Consider the following 15,214-nt stretch of genomic DNA (forward strand, 5'->3'; position numbering starts at 1 on the left):
CGTCTCTGTCCTTGTCCCGTCCATCGCATCTCTTGGACGGCGGTGATGTCAGCCTTTGTTTTTACGAGGACATCAACCAGCTGGGCAGCGGCACCTTCCCAATTAAGGGACCGGACATTTCAGGTGCATGCCCTCAATTCGTAGTCCTTATTTCGTTTGCCGGTTTCGTTTGGGGTCTCTCATCCGAGGCTGGTTATACCTATTCACTGGGGGTGTTTTTTTACGTGGCGGGTCCCAAACCCAGCGCACAACCCTATGCTTCTCACTTTAGCTCGCCTTCAAACGGATGTTCTTAGGCTACCCAGAGGATACTTGGTCAAAGACCGGAAGTCGTGAGCTGCTTGAGCCGTGTGTAAAAGAATCGTTTCTGGCCACTCCCAAGTGAATGGCGATCAGAGAACTTTCCTCACTTGCGTGAACTTCTACACATGACTCCATCCTCCATTTATTTAGCACCCACAAATAAATACAACTTTAAATTGTCCTAATAGTTATACTAACAAAAATTATTTTAGTGCGCTTAATGCCAATAATGTACCTAAAATAAGTTCGCAACAAATAAGAAGGCAAAATGAAACTAATTCGAATCAATTTCGGAGGATTGCCAACGATAAAATTAAAGATTGAAGATAAATTTATAAGGTTCTTGATAGATACGGGGTCTTCTGTTAGCTTAATTAAGCTCCAAGTTCTTAGTAGTAGAGTCGTTGAAGTTGAACCAATATTATTAACAACAATTACAGGAAAAGTAGTATTTAAACAAATTCAAGAAGTTTTTTACAATTACCATAACCACAAATTAACGTTTTATGTTTATAATTTTCCGAAAATTACAACGGATTTATAGGCTACAATACACTTCTTCAGCTCAACTCTAAGATCGATTTAAGAAATAATGTCAAGAATATATCGGGAATTTATAAATAAAACGAAAATTTTTCAATCATCATCCAAATTTATTTTATCGCCTTCAAAGTAACATCCATTTGAAGCGATGCACATGTGCCAACTCTTCTTTCAGCTCTCGCGTCGAATTTTTTTTTTTGATGTCTTCAATTGCGTCGAAGCGTGTTCCCCGAAGTGGATATTTCAGTGTGAAGGAAGGTAAAGTCACAGGCGGACATACCAGATGAATACGGTGCTTGCTCAATGATATTTCTTCAGTGTTTGGCCAAAAATTCATTCACAATGATGGCTTTGTGTCATGATGAAGAATCCACGAATTGTTTGACCACAAACTCGGATGTTTACGACGGATAGCGTCTATTAAGCACCTCATAACACCAAGATAATACTCTTTGTTGACGGTTTGACCAGTTGGAACGTAGTCATAGTGGACGACACCACGAATATCGATGAAAACAATGAGCATTACCTTCACTTTCGAACGGCTTGGGCGAGGTTTTTCGGTTTTGGCGCGCCTTTGGACCGTCATTCGGATAATTGCTGGTTCGTAAGTGTGTCATATTCGTAGACCCATGTCTCCTCACTGGTAATTATGTGTTCCATGAAGGTGGGATCCGAATTGGCTCTATTCAGCATGTCTGCAGCTACCTGCTCTCGATACCATTTTTGAAGGAAATTCAGCAACGCATTGTATGCCGAATTTTTCATGCATAATCGTACGTACGCACTCGTGTGACATCTCCAATTTAAGAGAAATCCCTCTCAAGCTCACATGGCTATTTTCTGCAACAATGTCCTTCACTTTTTCAACGTTAGCATCGGTCACACTCGTTGCAAGCTGTCTATAACAAGGCATGTCTTCGACGGTCTCCCGACCCTCCTTGAATGCTCTGTGCCACTCGTAAGTGCGCGTTTTTGATAGAGAATTGGTGAATCTTCTCTATCCTTCTGCAACATTTTCAATGTATCGGCATACGAAAATTCGTTCGCAACATAAAATTTAACATAAATACGTTGATCAATATTTTCGGTCATTGTATGTCGAATTTTACACTACTAAGGTCGACTGACATAAACAGCTGCTGTAAACACACTGGTTGACAGATCGCCCTAATTTTTGGCATCATAATTAAGGATAGTTGTACAAACCTATGATAAAAATTTATCTGTCTAAGCGTGAAATTTAAACACATTTTCAACACTTAAAAATTATACACACATTAACTTACTAACCGAGTTGAAAGTTAATGATGGCAAATTTACTGACACATTTAGACTCAACCCTTTAAATAATGAAGAATGGGAAAAAATGAATAAATTGCTGGACAAACACAAAACTTTATTTTACAAGGAAGGTGAGAAATTTACATTAACTCAGAAAATTAAACATAAAATAAAAACTATTCATGAGATCCAATCTACGTTAAATCCTATAGGTACCTAGAAGTTCATAAATTGGAAGTAAATAAACAAATAAAAGATAAGCTGGAACAAAAAATTATTTGCGACAGTACTTCTCCATACCGATTTGGGTGGTACCTACCAGGTAAAGAGAAGTAGAGAATCGTTGTAGATTATCGTAAGTTAAACAATATCATTGTGCATGAAAAGTACCCCATTCCAAATATGGACGAGATACTGGACAAGTTAGATAGATGTTTATACTTCACGACAATTGATTTGGCGCAAGGATTCCACCAAATCGAAATGGATCCAATAGATAGACGAAAAACAGACTTACCCTACTGGCATAAAACCAAATCCTAATAAAATCGTAGTAATTTTAAATTGTCCGATTCCCAAAACGGAAAGGGAAATAAAACAATTTTAGGGTTTAGCGGGAATTTACCGCAAATTTATTCAAAAATAACAAAACCCTTAACAATTTGCTTAAAAAAAAGGCAATGTGGTGAATAATTCAGATAAAGAATTTATCAGAGCCATAGAACTATAAAGTTATTAATAACAAAAGAGCCGATCTTGGCATATCCAAATTACGAGAAGTTATTTACGTTAACGACAGACGCCTCTAACGTAGCATTAGGAGCAGTGTTAATCCAAGCCAAAATGGACATCCGATTTGTTTCGCCAGCCGTACACTTAATGAACATGAGTTGAATTATTCGGCAACAGAAAACCAACTCTTGGCAATGGTATGGCTACGAAGTACTTTTGACCGTATTTATATGTCAGATAATTCTTAATAAATAGTGACAATCGCCCTCTACAATGGTTACATAATTTAAAAGAGTCAAATGCAAAACTGCAATGATGGCAGATTAGGTTGAATGAATACGATTTTGATATACATTCCTGGTAAAGAAAACTATGTTGCCGATGCGCTATCTCGCGTTAGAATTGAAGAATGTAACGTTAATGAAGAAACTGCTTCGAATGTAACCACAATCCATTCCGCTGACGAAGACTCGGGTAAGTTTATTAAAATTACCAAAAGACCATTGAACGTATTCAAAAATCAACTTAAACTAATAAGATCTAAGCAAAATTGTACAAACACACGCAAAATATTTTCTAAAAATCTTACCACTATAACTTATACGGAACTAACATCTAACTAACTAACAACTTACACAAAAATACAACAATACTTATGACTGATGACGACGACTTTGCACAATTTCAAAACATTTATAATAGAATGATCACTTCCAACAGATTTAAAATTTACTTACCATGTAGGAATTAGAAAATATTGAAAATTATTCGGCATTCAAATCCAAAGTAATAGAAATTCACTTCGAAGACTGCATCAGGGAATCGAAAAAGTTGCAAATTACTTCAAGCAAAAATATTTCCACCCTAATCACGTTAAGGAGATAACTAAAATAATTAATGAATTTGAGCTATGCAACCATTGCAAAAATGACCACATTTCGAACAAATTACCATTTAAAGTTACGCCTCCTGTGCATGCAACTCGAGAAAAGTTTGTAGGCGACTTTTGGTAATGGGATGATAAAAATTATTTAACATGTATTGATTTGTTTTCCAAATTTGATGCAGCTGAAAAAGTATCAGCTTTAAATTGGTTAGAAACTAAGAAAGCCCTCCTAAAGATTTTTAATTTTATGGGACATCCGAAAATATTAAAATAGGCCAGGACCAAGATATCGATCATATTAGCATAAAGCAGTGGTGTCAACAATTGAATATAGCAATCGGAACTCACAACTGGGAAAACTGGTATTGGTTGACATTGAGCGGTTTCATAAAACGATGAATGAAAAATTGCGAATTATTTGTGGCTCTGGGAATAAAGAGTTGAAATACCTTCAAATTGAACAAGCATTATTTAACTACAACCATATTATTTCTCATTTCACTATAGGTGAAAGTCAGTATAACATATTTTTTAATCGAAAACACCCAAAAACAAATCCCCAATTAATTAAAAAGAATTAATTAAAAGAATAAATAACATAAATCAAAACCGACAAGAAAAAGAAATATATACGAATTGTGTTAGCGCCGAAACCTCCAGAAAAATGATAGACAAGATTAGTAACCCCTATAAAAAGTAAGACTTACTCAAACCGAATCTAATCACCATTTAGTAAAGTTTAAAAACAGGAAAGTAAGAAAATATAAAAGCCAATTTAAAAGATTTTGTAAAAAAAAGACACCGAATGGGTTAAAGCATTTAGTAATATTATATAAGAATTGTATGAATCTCTTAACTTCTTAATTTTACTAATTTTGTAAATAAGATGACCTTCTGCAGCAGTTATTATTGAAGGCTGATTTAGTTATTAAGCAAACATTGTAATTTGATGGTATTAATCTATTATTGCAATATTTAAAATTGTTAATAAATTTAATCAAAATCCAATATATTAATTTTTAAATTACGTATATATGCATATTAAGTATTTAAGTGGCTACTATGTTATCGTAAATAATTAAACTGCTGTCCTTAATTTGAATTGCATTTGCAAATGCGCCTATATTTATGTACGTTTGCTTACATTTACCTATTTACAATACTTTAATAATTATGACAAACTCAGTGTACATAAGTAAAAATAATTATGTATATTTCTTTCACTTGAAATAATGACTGATTCTTTATATAACTTTTGCTTCGCTTTGTATCAGACGTTTGCTTTGACTAGTCCGATGTATGCTGCTGTATCAGTTCGTTCACAACGTTTTATTGCTTTTATAAACAGCAGACTTCACTTTTATACACTGAACAGGGTATGTTAAGTTTGCCACAATTTTTGTAACACCCTATAAAAATATATATAAATGACCAGCGTGACGAGCTGAGTTGATTTAACGATGTCCATGTGTCTTTATATCATACACTTTGACATCCAACCTCAACAACCTATCAAAATCAATTTTTTCTATGGAAACTTCAAATTTGGAATGATATTTTAGCTTCGGTGCTAACGAAGTAAACTTTTTTCTTGTTATTACTTTTTAATACAATCAATGGTAAAATATGTATTAAAATTTAGCTTATCAGTTAAAATAGTAATATTTTTAACCCATTGTGGTTTTTACTCCACTAAGTTGAGTTTTAATTTTACTTAAAAAGTATATTCCTAGGAATAGTAGATTGCATCGAGTAAATATGTTCGAAACACGACCCACAATCCTATTTCCAAATTGTAGCTTATCGCGTCCAGTTTCTGAATTTTACTCCACGAGCTCAACAAATTTTTAACTTTTCCTGGATTTATACATAATACTTAAGTTATTAAAATACTTCAAATTTTCTAATAATATATTTCCTAAATAAATTCATTAATGTTTAACTCCAACTGCTTGTTAGCAGTTAAAAATACTCTACTGATACTCTAGTCAACCCAGTAAGAGTTAAAAACCGTAAATCAAAACAAGTAGGGAAAGGCTAAGTTCGGGTGCAACCGAACATTTCATACTTTTGCAACTTGCAATAATCAAAGCCTGGGAATTACTTAAAGGTGTAAAACGAATCATATAGAGTAAAGTTAGCCGAATGTTCGAAAATCTTGATATTAGTTTTATAGGGGCCAAGTTATCGCTTAAATTTACATATCTATTTTATACTCTGTTATGAATAAAACACGCTATCTTCTTTTCAGTGGGATAACTCACATATTGGTCCATAAATGTGATACAAAGTCACCCCGAAATTCGAAAATCTCTATATTAAGTATATGGGGGCTAAGGAAAGTATTGGTCCGATTCAACTCATTTTTGACATACGGACATACCATTAAAAGAGAAAGATTATCCCTTAATTTCAGTTATATACATACATACATATGTCATACATTGATCGACATTTTCGACCAAAAGTCAACTATAGGTACCGGGGTCATTATTCGGTACCTAGGAGCTTGAACAGTTTTTATTGGATTTAAACAATTTATGGGCATAAGGTGGCCCACACTAAGGATATTATTCGTGCAAAGTTTTATCCCATTATATTAATTTCTTCTTGATTTGTGTACTGGAAACTGAACGAATCAAGTAGAATTTAAAATTGTGCTATATAGGAAGTAGGCGTAAGAATGTAAAAATAATGAGATATGGGATTTCACCAAAAAGTGGGCGATGCCACGTCCATCGTCCAATTTTCACACCAGTTCCCATTAAGCTCTCGATTTACCATTTCGATGGCAAAGTTTAATGTCTTTGGTGTATTTGGTTATTGATTTATAGCGTTTTTAGTAGTTATATGGAGAGTGAGCGAGGTTATTCTCCAATTTCATGCATTTTCATACTTTCGGTAGAAGTTCCTATAAGATTAGTACTTAGAAAATTTGGTTGTTGTCGTTTAAGTGGCTTAGGAGATATGTACATTAAACTTTTCCTACATGTGCTCCTTGCTACAGCGATCCTTTGTACCAAATTATAGCTTTATATCTTAACTAGCTGACCCCGCAGCCGTTGTCCTGCGCGAAATTATGTCTTTTGAAATGAAAAGACAAAAATTCATATTGTGTTGATTATCACTTATTTGAGATTTTTCTACATTTTTATTTCAATGTAACGCAGCTTGATAAACAACAATTTTTGGTTTCTGTTCCGGTGTACAGAAAAATGGATTTCCAACTTGTGAACACGCCACGTATATCTGGCCGTGGGAAAATTATAGCATTTCCAAATTTTTGCCACACACTATGCGACTATCCTTCGTGTCCTGTCGATTTCCATTTCAAATGCAATTTTCCCTGGAAACGGAATACGTTTGAACTGAAATGGCAAATCGTTAGAACTCAAAAGAAATCATTCTGCCCCATGTATTTGATAGGTGCGTCGCTATCATATTGCGAAACATAGTAACGACAGATCCAACTTTAAGACGCAAATGATACGGTGGCATACCAAGCCTCTCCAAAGAATTTACAAATTTCACGGGATAATTCACGGTGTTGTCTTCATTGTCAAGACGATCGATCGATTTGTATGAGCGCAAGTCTCCCGGAATTTGACTTTGAATCTTCTAGTTTAAGTCAACAACATCGGTATTTTTGCCAGCTAACATTGCGCATGCATTTAAGGAATCGTACCAACGATAATTTGTCCAATGTTCGTATAAACATTCCTGATGAGTCCATCTTTCGTGAATTGATAAACGGCATATGGAATTGATATCAAACCACCGGAAGTATCAACCGGTATTGACCCATTTCCAATTCTTAGCGTATACGATGTAAAATGTCTTCGGCTATGTAATTTTTGGTCGTATCCCATAACTGACGTGAATTTGAAGGCTGTTCATCGCGAAAAGTGTGCGAACTTCATTCCAGTGATTATCATGTTCCAGCAATTGTAATTGTAATTGTATGTATAATATCAAGGTATTTCCGAATAGAGCAAGTTCTCGCAAACGGTTCACTGACAAAAGTTGAGAAAAAACTCGTAAATGTTAATTTTGTTGCTGGGGGTGTTTCCCCTGTCTGTACTGTATTCTCTGTGTTGAAATAGACTATTTGGTCATTCTCCAAATTAACTGCGAGACGCACAACGGTCGGAAAACGTTCATGAATCGCAAAAATAAATATCATACAAAGCGCTTTGTTGCAGTTCAAGTATCGACCGTATCGTTCAAGACCAGTAACCGCCATGTTGCTTCCTTTGGTGATGTATTTACAAACGTATTTTATCGATTACACCAAACTGCAATACGCAACATTGACATGACTTTTGAATGTGGATAGTATTGTCAGACATACAAACCAAAGTGGGATTGTGGTATCCGCAAGGTCCATGTACCATATTGGTTTTCATCACTTCTTATAATACTGAATCTTTCTCTGCGTCAGGAATTTCCGCAGAAATAATTTCTTCAATTTGATCTGGTGTAACCACCATCCACCATCCAAAGAAGAATGTGTACGTTATGTCAAATTGGAAGAATGTAGCATTCTATTGGTGAAAGAATTTTTTAAATCGACCCAGTATTTTTTAAGCCTATTCATTACAAACATACAAACATACAAAAATAGGTACAAATCTTTCCTCTTTATAAAAATCTTTCCTCTTTTGTAGTGACATAACTACAATAGTTAGACATATGCTACCGCGGAGTTTTTTTGTAGACATTATGATGTTCTTCAATATTGTTGTACATTATTTTGTTCTATCGCTAATAGTTTCGGCAGCGCATTCGACGAAAGACATATGTATAAGACTAATTTTTCTACACCTTCGGTTACATTGTTCAAATTTTACCCAGGATTCCTAATTTTTTTCAAAATGAAATGTAGCCTATGTCAAATTGGAAGAAAGTAGCATTCTATTGGTGAAAGATTTTTTTTAATCGGCCCAGTACTTTTTGAGCCTATTCATTACAAACATACAAAAATAGGTACAAATCTTTCCTCTTTATAATATTAGTAAAGATTTAGTTCTTAGTTATGGCACATACCAAGTTTCATTGGATTTCAACTTTTCCCCATCACCTGGATCATTTATATATATATAACCCTATATCTATCTCGCTTAGTTTTAGGTGATAGGGGCAACAGTTATTGAACAAAACTATAATACTCTGTAGCAACTGGTTGCAAGTGTAGAAAAAATTTTAAGTTCGACAATAGTTTTCGTGGAATTTGCTCGTGCGCGAACAACTTTTGTTGGGTTCGGCTCATCTTGAAACACCTATGCAGTCGACTGAACTTTACTTTCCGGCTTCTATGCATAAATCCACGTTTCATCATCAACCAATTGACACGAGCCTTTTTAAGCTATCCAACGTGAAAAGAAATGTTTACAGTCAAATATCCATGCAATTCAAATGTTTAATGCCTCTATCTCATGATAGATCACATGACGATCTGACAATCTAAGTTTGCGCACAGCATCAACAATTGCCGAAATAACAAATTGGACGAGCTTCAGGGAATCCGGCTTAGAGTGATCTACAACCTCGATTAAATTCATCATATCATCAATAAACATTGACCCCTGGAGGAATTTTAGCGTCAAAAACTTACTTAAGTTCATCAATGCAATGCTGCTAAATTAATCCACGTTTAAAGTTTTAAAAATAATCGCTCGAAAATGTTAACGGACTAATTAAATTTTTGGGCCGAGGTGCATATTTTAAATTACTGTCGTGTGTCAAAACGTTCTGAGTATGATGACATTACAAATGTCAACGGCAGTGGTCGTTAAACTCACATATTCAAACGATTTACATATGTATATTTTATCCATTTTTATTTCTGATTTTGGGAAAATTTTAATTCCAATTTTGCACGTATTTGTTCATTAAATTTTATTTTAATCCCAAAATCGAATTTAGAAATGAAAATACAAATTTTAATCGAAAATTGTTTATATCGGGTGATTTTTTAAGAGCTTGATAACTTTTTTTAAAAAAAAAACGCATAAAATTTGCAAAATCTCATCGGTTCTTTATTTGAAACGTTAGATTGGTTCATGAGATTTACTTTTTGAAGATAATTTCATTTAAATGTTGACCGCGGCTGCGTCTTAGGTGGTCCATTCGGAAAGTCCAATTTTGGGCAACTTTTTCGAGCATTTCGGCCGGAATAGCCCGAATTTCTTCGGAAATGTTGTCTTCCAAAGCTGGAATAGTTGCTGGCTTATTTCTGTAGACTTTAGACTTGACGTAGCCCCACAAAAAATAGTCTAAAGGCGTTAAATCGCATGATCTTGGTGGCCAACTGCCCATGCATCCCGAAAAATGCACTGTTTGGTGTGGTTTGTACGCTGGTGGAATCATTGGACCGTATTTTTTCAAAGATGCTGTTGGACGCAACGTTACGGTGAATGGCGATCGCTATCGTTCGATGCTAACAAACTTTTTGTTGCCAAAAATGGAAGAACTGAACTTGGTTGACATGTGGTTTCAACAAGATGGCGCTACATGCCACACAGCTCGCGATTCTATGGCCATTTTGAGGGAAAACTTCGGAGAACAATTCATCTCAAGAAATGGACCCGTAAGTTGGCCACCAAGATCATGCGATTTAACGCCTTTAGACTATTTTTTGTGGGGCTACGTCAAGTCTAAAGTCTACAGAAATAAGCCAGCAACTATTCCAGCTTTGGAAGACAACATTTCCGAAGAAATTCGGGCTATTCCGGCCGAAATGCTCGAAAAAGTTGCCCAAAATTGGACTTTCCGAATGGACCACCTAAGACGCAGCCGCGGTCAACATTTAAATGAAATTATCTTCAAAAAGTAAATGTCATGAACCAATCTAACGTTTCAAATAAAGAACCGATGAGATTTTGCAAATTTTATGCGTTTTTTTTTTTAAAAAAGTTATCAAGCTCTTAAAAAATCACCCGATAAAAGAAACTTGCAACCCTGATTTAGCTCTATTGTTTTTTTAATCGGCCCGTTGTCCCTCTAAAACGAAATAAGAAAATAAGTACCCCATTTTAAAAAGAGTGTAGTCGTTGCAGTAATTGGGCTCGTTTTTACGCGCGTTTATTTGAAGTGAATATAAAAATGACATGAATCAGTTAGAAATTTTATCGTCTAAAATGGAGAAAAATTCCGCGTATGCCAAAGTTTTAAATAAGAGGATAAAACCACTGAATTTCGATATTCTTCATTTTAAATACGTGCCAACATATTGAAAAATTGTTGATGTTATTATGATTCAAAAGCCAGGAAAGCCTGGATATGATCTATCTTCTTACAGGCCCATATCACTTCTACCGATAATATCGAAGTTTTTTGAGAAAATTCTTATAAAACGTCTCAAAAAATCATATAACAAAAAGTCGTAATTGCCGCACATCAGTTTGGATTTCAAGCTAACCATTCAACGATTGATCAAATCTACAGAATTACACACATTATTGAAAAATACTTTGAAGAAAAAAAATCTGCTCTGCCATGTGTTTGGATGTTGCAAAATAGTTCGATAAAAACAAGTTCTTATTCTTAGGGAAATAAAAGCAGGAATTCCACAAGGTAGCGTGTTGGGCCCTCTTCTTTATATTATATTCACACATGACCCGCCAGTAGACTGCAATTATAGTACAACAGCCACATTTGCAGATGATACCGCGTTGCTTGCTGTTGGTAGTAGTGAACACGAGTCAACTACTAATTTGCCGTAAATAAAGTTTACAATTTCCAGAGGAATGGCAGATAAAACTGAATGAAGCTGCTAAGTCTGTAAACATTGTTTTCATGTACTGTACTTTAAGGGGCACACCTAGTGTGACAGCGTAAAAAAAGGCATTTTTTGGGATCAAAAAAAAAACTTGTCAAACAATCGTTTTAAAATTTTAAGGGTATATTTATACATGTTTTAAGAGTAAAATAAAAAATGTTTGAAAGAAAATATTAAATATTTTTGAAATGACAAGCGATCTCCGGCGGCGCCAAAAAAAAAGGTCATCCACTGCTGCCATGATTGCGGCTTTCTATGTTGATAAAACGAAAAAAAAAAAATCTCGTTAAACTAAAACATATTGTCTGTACGATGACCCTTGGCTAGTAAAAAAAAAATCAAAAATTGACAAAATGGCGGCATTTTGAAAAAAAAAAGTTAAATTTCACCCAAAATTATGGTCGTTTTTGGCCTGCCAAAATTCTATTTTTGGTTAGATCAAAAAACTGGGTCGTATGGAAAACTATATAGAGAAGATGCAAAAAAAATTTGATAGCGATCGGATCATTTGTCTCCGAGTAATCACTCCAGCAAATTCGAAAAATGCTGTTTCTAGAAAAACGCGTTTAAAGATAAAGTGATTGTTATCTACATAACTACCGAGCGGCTACTCTTTTAAATCGCTGTAACTCAAAAACTGTTTCAGATATCGATTGAAATTATAGTATGTTATTTTTAAAGGTATAACCTATCGAAATACGAAAAAAAAATCGATTTTTTTTTAATTTAACACTAGGTGTGCCCTTAACTAGGCTGAATACTTAGGAATGACGCTAGATTTTAAGTTACGGTGGAAAGTTAATGTAAAAAAACAAACGGAGAGCTAGATATGCGACTCAAAAATATTAATTGGTAACAAATCAGTGTTATCCATCGAAAATTGGTTACTTATCTACAAACAAACACTCTATGGATGTACTAACGCAAGTAATAAGAAAGTCACCCAACAATTTCAAAACAAAGTACTAAGACTAATTGTCAAAGCGCCTTGGTATTGTAGATGTGTTGATATATAGAGCACGATCTAGGCGTAAACTCGGTTATCGCAGAAATATTAAAAATTGCAGCAGCACATAGTACAAGATTGCTACAGCATTGTAACGAAGAAGTAGCCATGTTAAGTTCTAGAGATGGACCACCAAGACGACTCAAACGGCTCATGCCTAGCGATCCTTCAAATTAGCCAATACTTTCATTGTAGTTTTATAATTTTGTAATAATTATACGTTTAAAAAATATTCAAGTTGTTTGTTAGTCCTTTATTTTACCTGAACTAGTTGCAATATATTAGTAAAATAAAAATAATAATAACTTGCTCCTCCTTGTCGCGACGCAAACGGTTGGTATAAAGTAAATAAAATTTGTAAATTAAAATTTTATCTAGGATGGAGTCATGTGTAGAAGTTCACGCAAGTGAGGAAAGTTCTCTGATCGGCATTCACTTGGGAGTGGCCAGAAACAATTCTTTTACATATGGCTCAAGCAGCTCACGACTTCCGGTCTTTGACCAAGTATCCTCTGGGTAGCCTAATAACATCCGTTTAAAGGCGAGCTAAAGTGAGAAGCATAGGGTTGTGCGCTGGGTTTGGGACCCGCCACGTAAAAAAACACCCCCAGTGAATAGGTATAACCAGCCTCGGATGAGAGACCCCAAACGAAACCGGCAAACGAAATAAGGACTACGAATTGAGGGCATGCACCTGGAATGTCCGGTCCCTTAATTGGGAAGGTGCCGCTGCCCAGCTGGTTGATGTCCTCACGAAAATAAAGGCTGAAATCACCGCCGTCCAAGAAATGCGATAGACGGGACAAGGACTGAGACAAGTAGGTCCTTGTGGCATTTACTACAGTGGCCATATAAGGGAGCGCAAGTTTAATGTGGGCTTCGCGGTGGGAGAGAGACTCCGTCGAAGAATACTATAATCCACTGCGGTGAATGAACGTCTAGCCACAATCCGCATCAAAGCGAGGTTCTTCAACATATCGCTGATTTGCGCCCACGCACCGACGGAAGAGAAGGACGATGACCAAAGATGCCTTCTACGACTTTAACGCCAGGGTGGGCAAATAAAGTATCTTTGGCACTACGGTCGGTAAATTCAGCCTCCACGACGAAACATCGCCAAATGGGTTGAGGCTGATCGACTTCGCCGGGGCCCGAAATATGGTTATCTGTGGTACTAGATTCCAGCACAAGAAAATACATCAAGCTACCTGGCTGTCTCCGTATCGAAAAGCCACCAACCAGATCAGACCATGTTGTGATAGACGGAAGACACGTCTCCAGTGTTCTAGACGTGCGTACGCTCCGAGGTCCTAACATCGACTCGGACCACTATCTTGTTGCAGCCAAGATTCGCACCCGCCTCTGTGCAGCAAAAAACGCACGCCACCAAACACAAGGAAGGTTCGACTTCGAGAAGCTGCAATCTCAACAGACAGACGAACGATTTTCTACTCGGCTTGCACCGCTGCTCTCTGAGAGCACTCGTCAACAACTCGGTATAAGGGAACTGTGGGACGGCATTTCAAACTCCTTACGTACAGCTGCAACCGAAACCATTGGGTTTCGGAAAGTGCAAAAGAACAGCTGGTACGACGAGGAGTGCCGTGTCGCAGCGGAGAGAAAACAGACTGCCTACCTCGCAACGTAACGATCGACCACAACGCTTGCGGGATGGGATAGATACCGAGAGTTGAACAGGGAAGCGAGACGCATTTGCACACAGAAGAAGAAAGAGGCCGAAATGCGTGAGTACGAAGAGCTTGATAAGCTGGCCGACAGGAGTAATGCTCGAAAATTCTACGAAAAAATGCGGCGGCTTACAGAAGATTTCAAGACCGGAGCATACTCTTGTAGAACCCCCAAAGGTGATCTAGTGACCGATGCCCAGAGGATACTTAGATTATGGAGGGAACACTTCTCCAGCCTGCTGAATGGCAGTGAATGCACAACACCAGGAGAAGGCGAACCCGATTCCCCAATCGATGACGATGGAGCAGACGTTCCATTACCCGACCATGAAAAAGTTCGAATAGCAATTGCTCACCTGAAGAACAACAAAGCGGCAGTGGCCGACGGATTGCCGGCCGAGCTATTCAAACACGGCGGCGAAGAACTGATAAGGAGCATGCATCAACTTCTTTGTAAAATATGGTCGGACGAAAGCATGCCCAACGATTGGAATTTAAGTGTGCTATGCCCAATCCATAAAAAAGGAGACCCCACAATCTGCGCCAACTACCGTGGGATTAGCCTCCTCAACATCGCATATAAGGTTCTATCGAGCGTATTGTGTGAAAGATTAAAGCCCACCGTCAACAAGCTGATTGGACCTTATCAGTGTGGCTTTAGACCTGGAAAATCAACAACCGACCAGATATTCACCATGCGCCAAATCTTGGAAAAAACCCGTGAAAGAAGAATCGACACACACCACCTCTTCGTCGATTTCAAAGCTGCTTTCGACAGCACGAAAAGGAGCTGCCTTTATGCCGCGATGTCTGAATTTGGTATCCCCGCAAAACTAATACGGCTGTGTAAACTGACGTTGGACAACACGAAAAGCTCCGTCAGGATCGGGAAGGACCTCTCCGAGCCGTTCGATACCAAAAGAGGTTTCAGACAAGGCAACTCCCTATCGTGCGACTTTTTAAACCTGCTTTTGGAGAAAATAGTTCGAGCC

At 36.8% G+C, this 15,214-nt stretch overlaps 1 protein-coding gene and 1 long non-coding RNA gene across 2 annotated transcripts in view; one reads left to right on the top strand and one right to left on the bottom strand.

Annotated features, from left to right (window-relative positions):
* The window catches only part of LOC126765443 (uncharacterized), a 195,839-nt gene extending 185,308 nt beyond the window's left edge, over nt 1-10,531 (bottom strand). The window contains exon 1 of the long non-coding RNA XR_007668398.1: nt 10,236-10,531. This is a non-coding gene — a long non-coding RNA (uncharacterized LOC126765443). The remainder of the gene's footprint in view (nt 1-10,235) is intronic.
* The window catches only part of LOC126765392 (NADH dehydrogenase [ubiquinone] 1 alpha subcomplex subunit 2), a 38,208-nt gene that overhangs the window by 17,630 nt on the left and 5,364 nt on the right, over nt 1-15,214 (top strand). The gene's annotated exons all lie outside the window — the stretch shown is intronic.

The sequence above is a fragment of the Bactrocera neohumeralis genome, unplaced genomic scaffold, assembly GCF_024586455.1.
Source record: "Bactrocera neohumeralis isolate Rockhampton unplaced genomic scaffold, APGP_CSIRO_Bneo_wtdbg2-racon-allhic-juicebox.fasta_v2 cluster10, whole genome shotgun sequence".
Lineage (NCBI taxonomy): Eukaryota > Metazoa > Arthropoda > Insecta > Diptera > Tephritidae > Bactrocera > Bactrocera neohumeralis.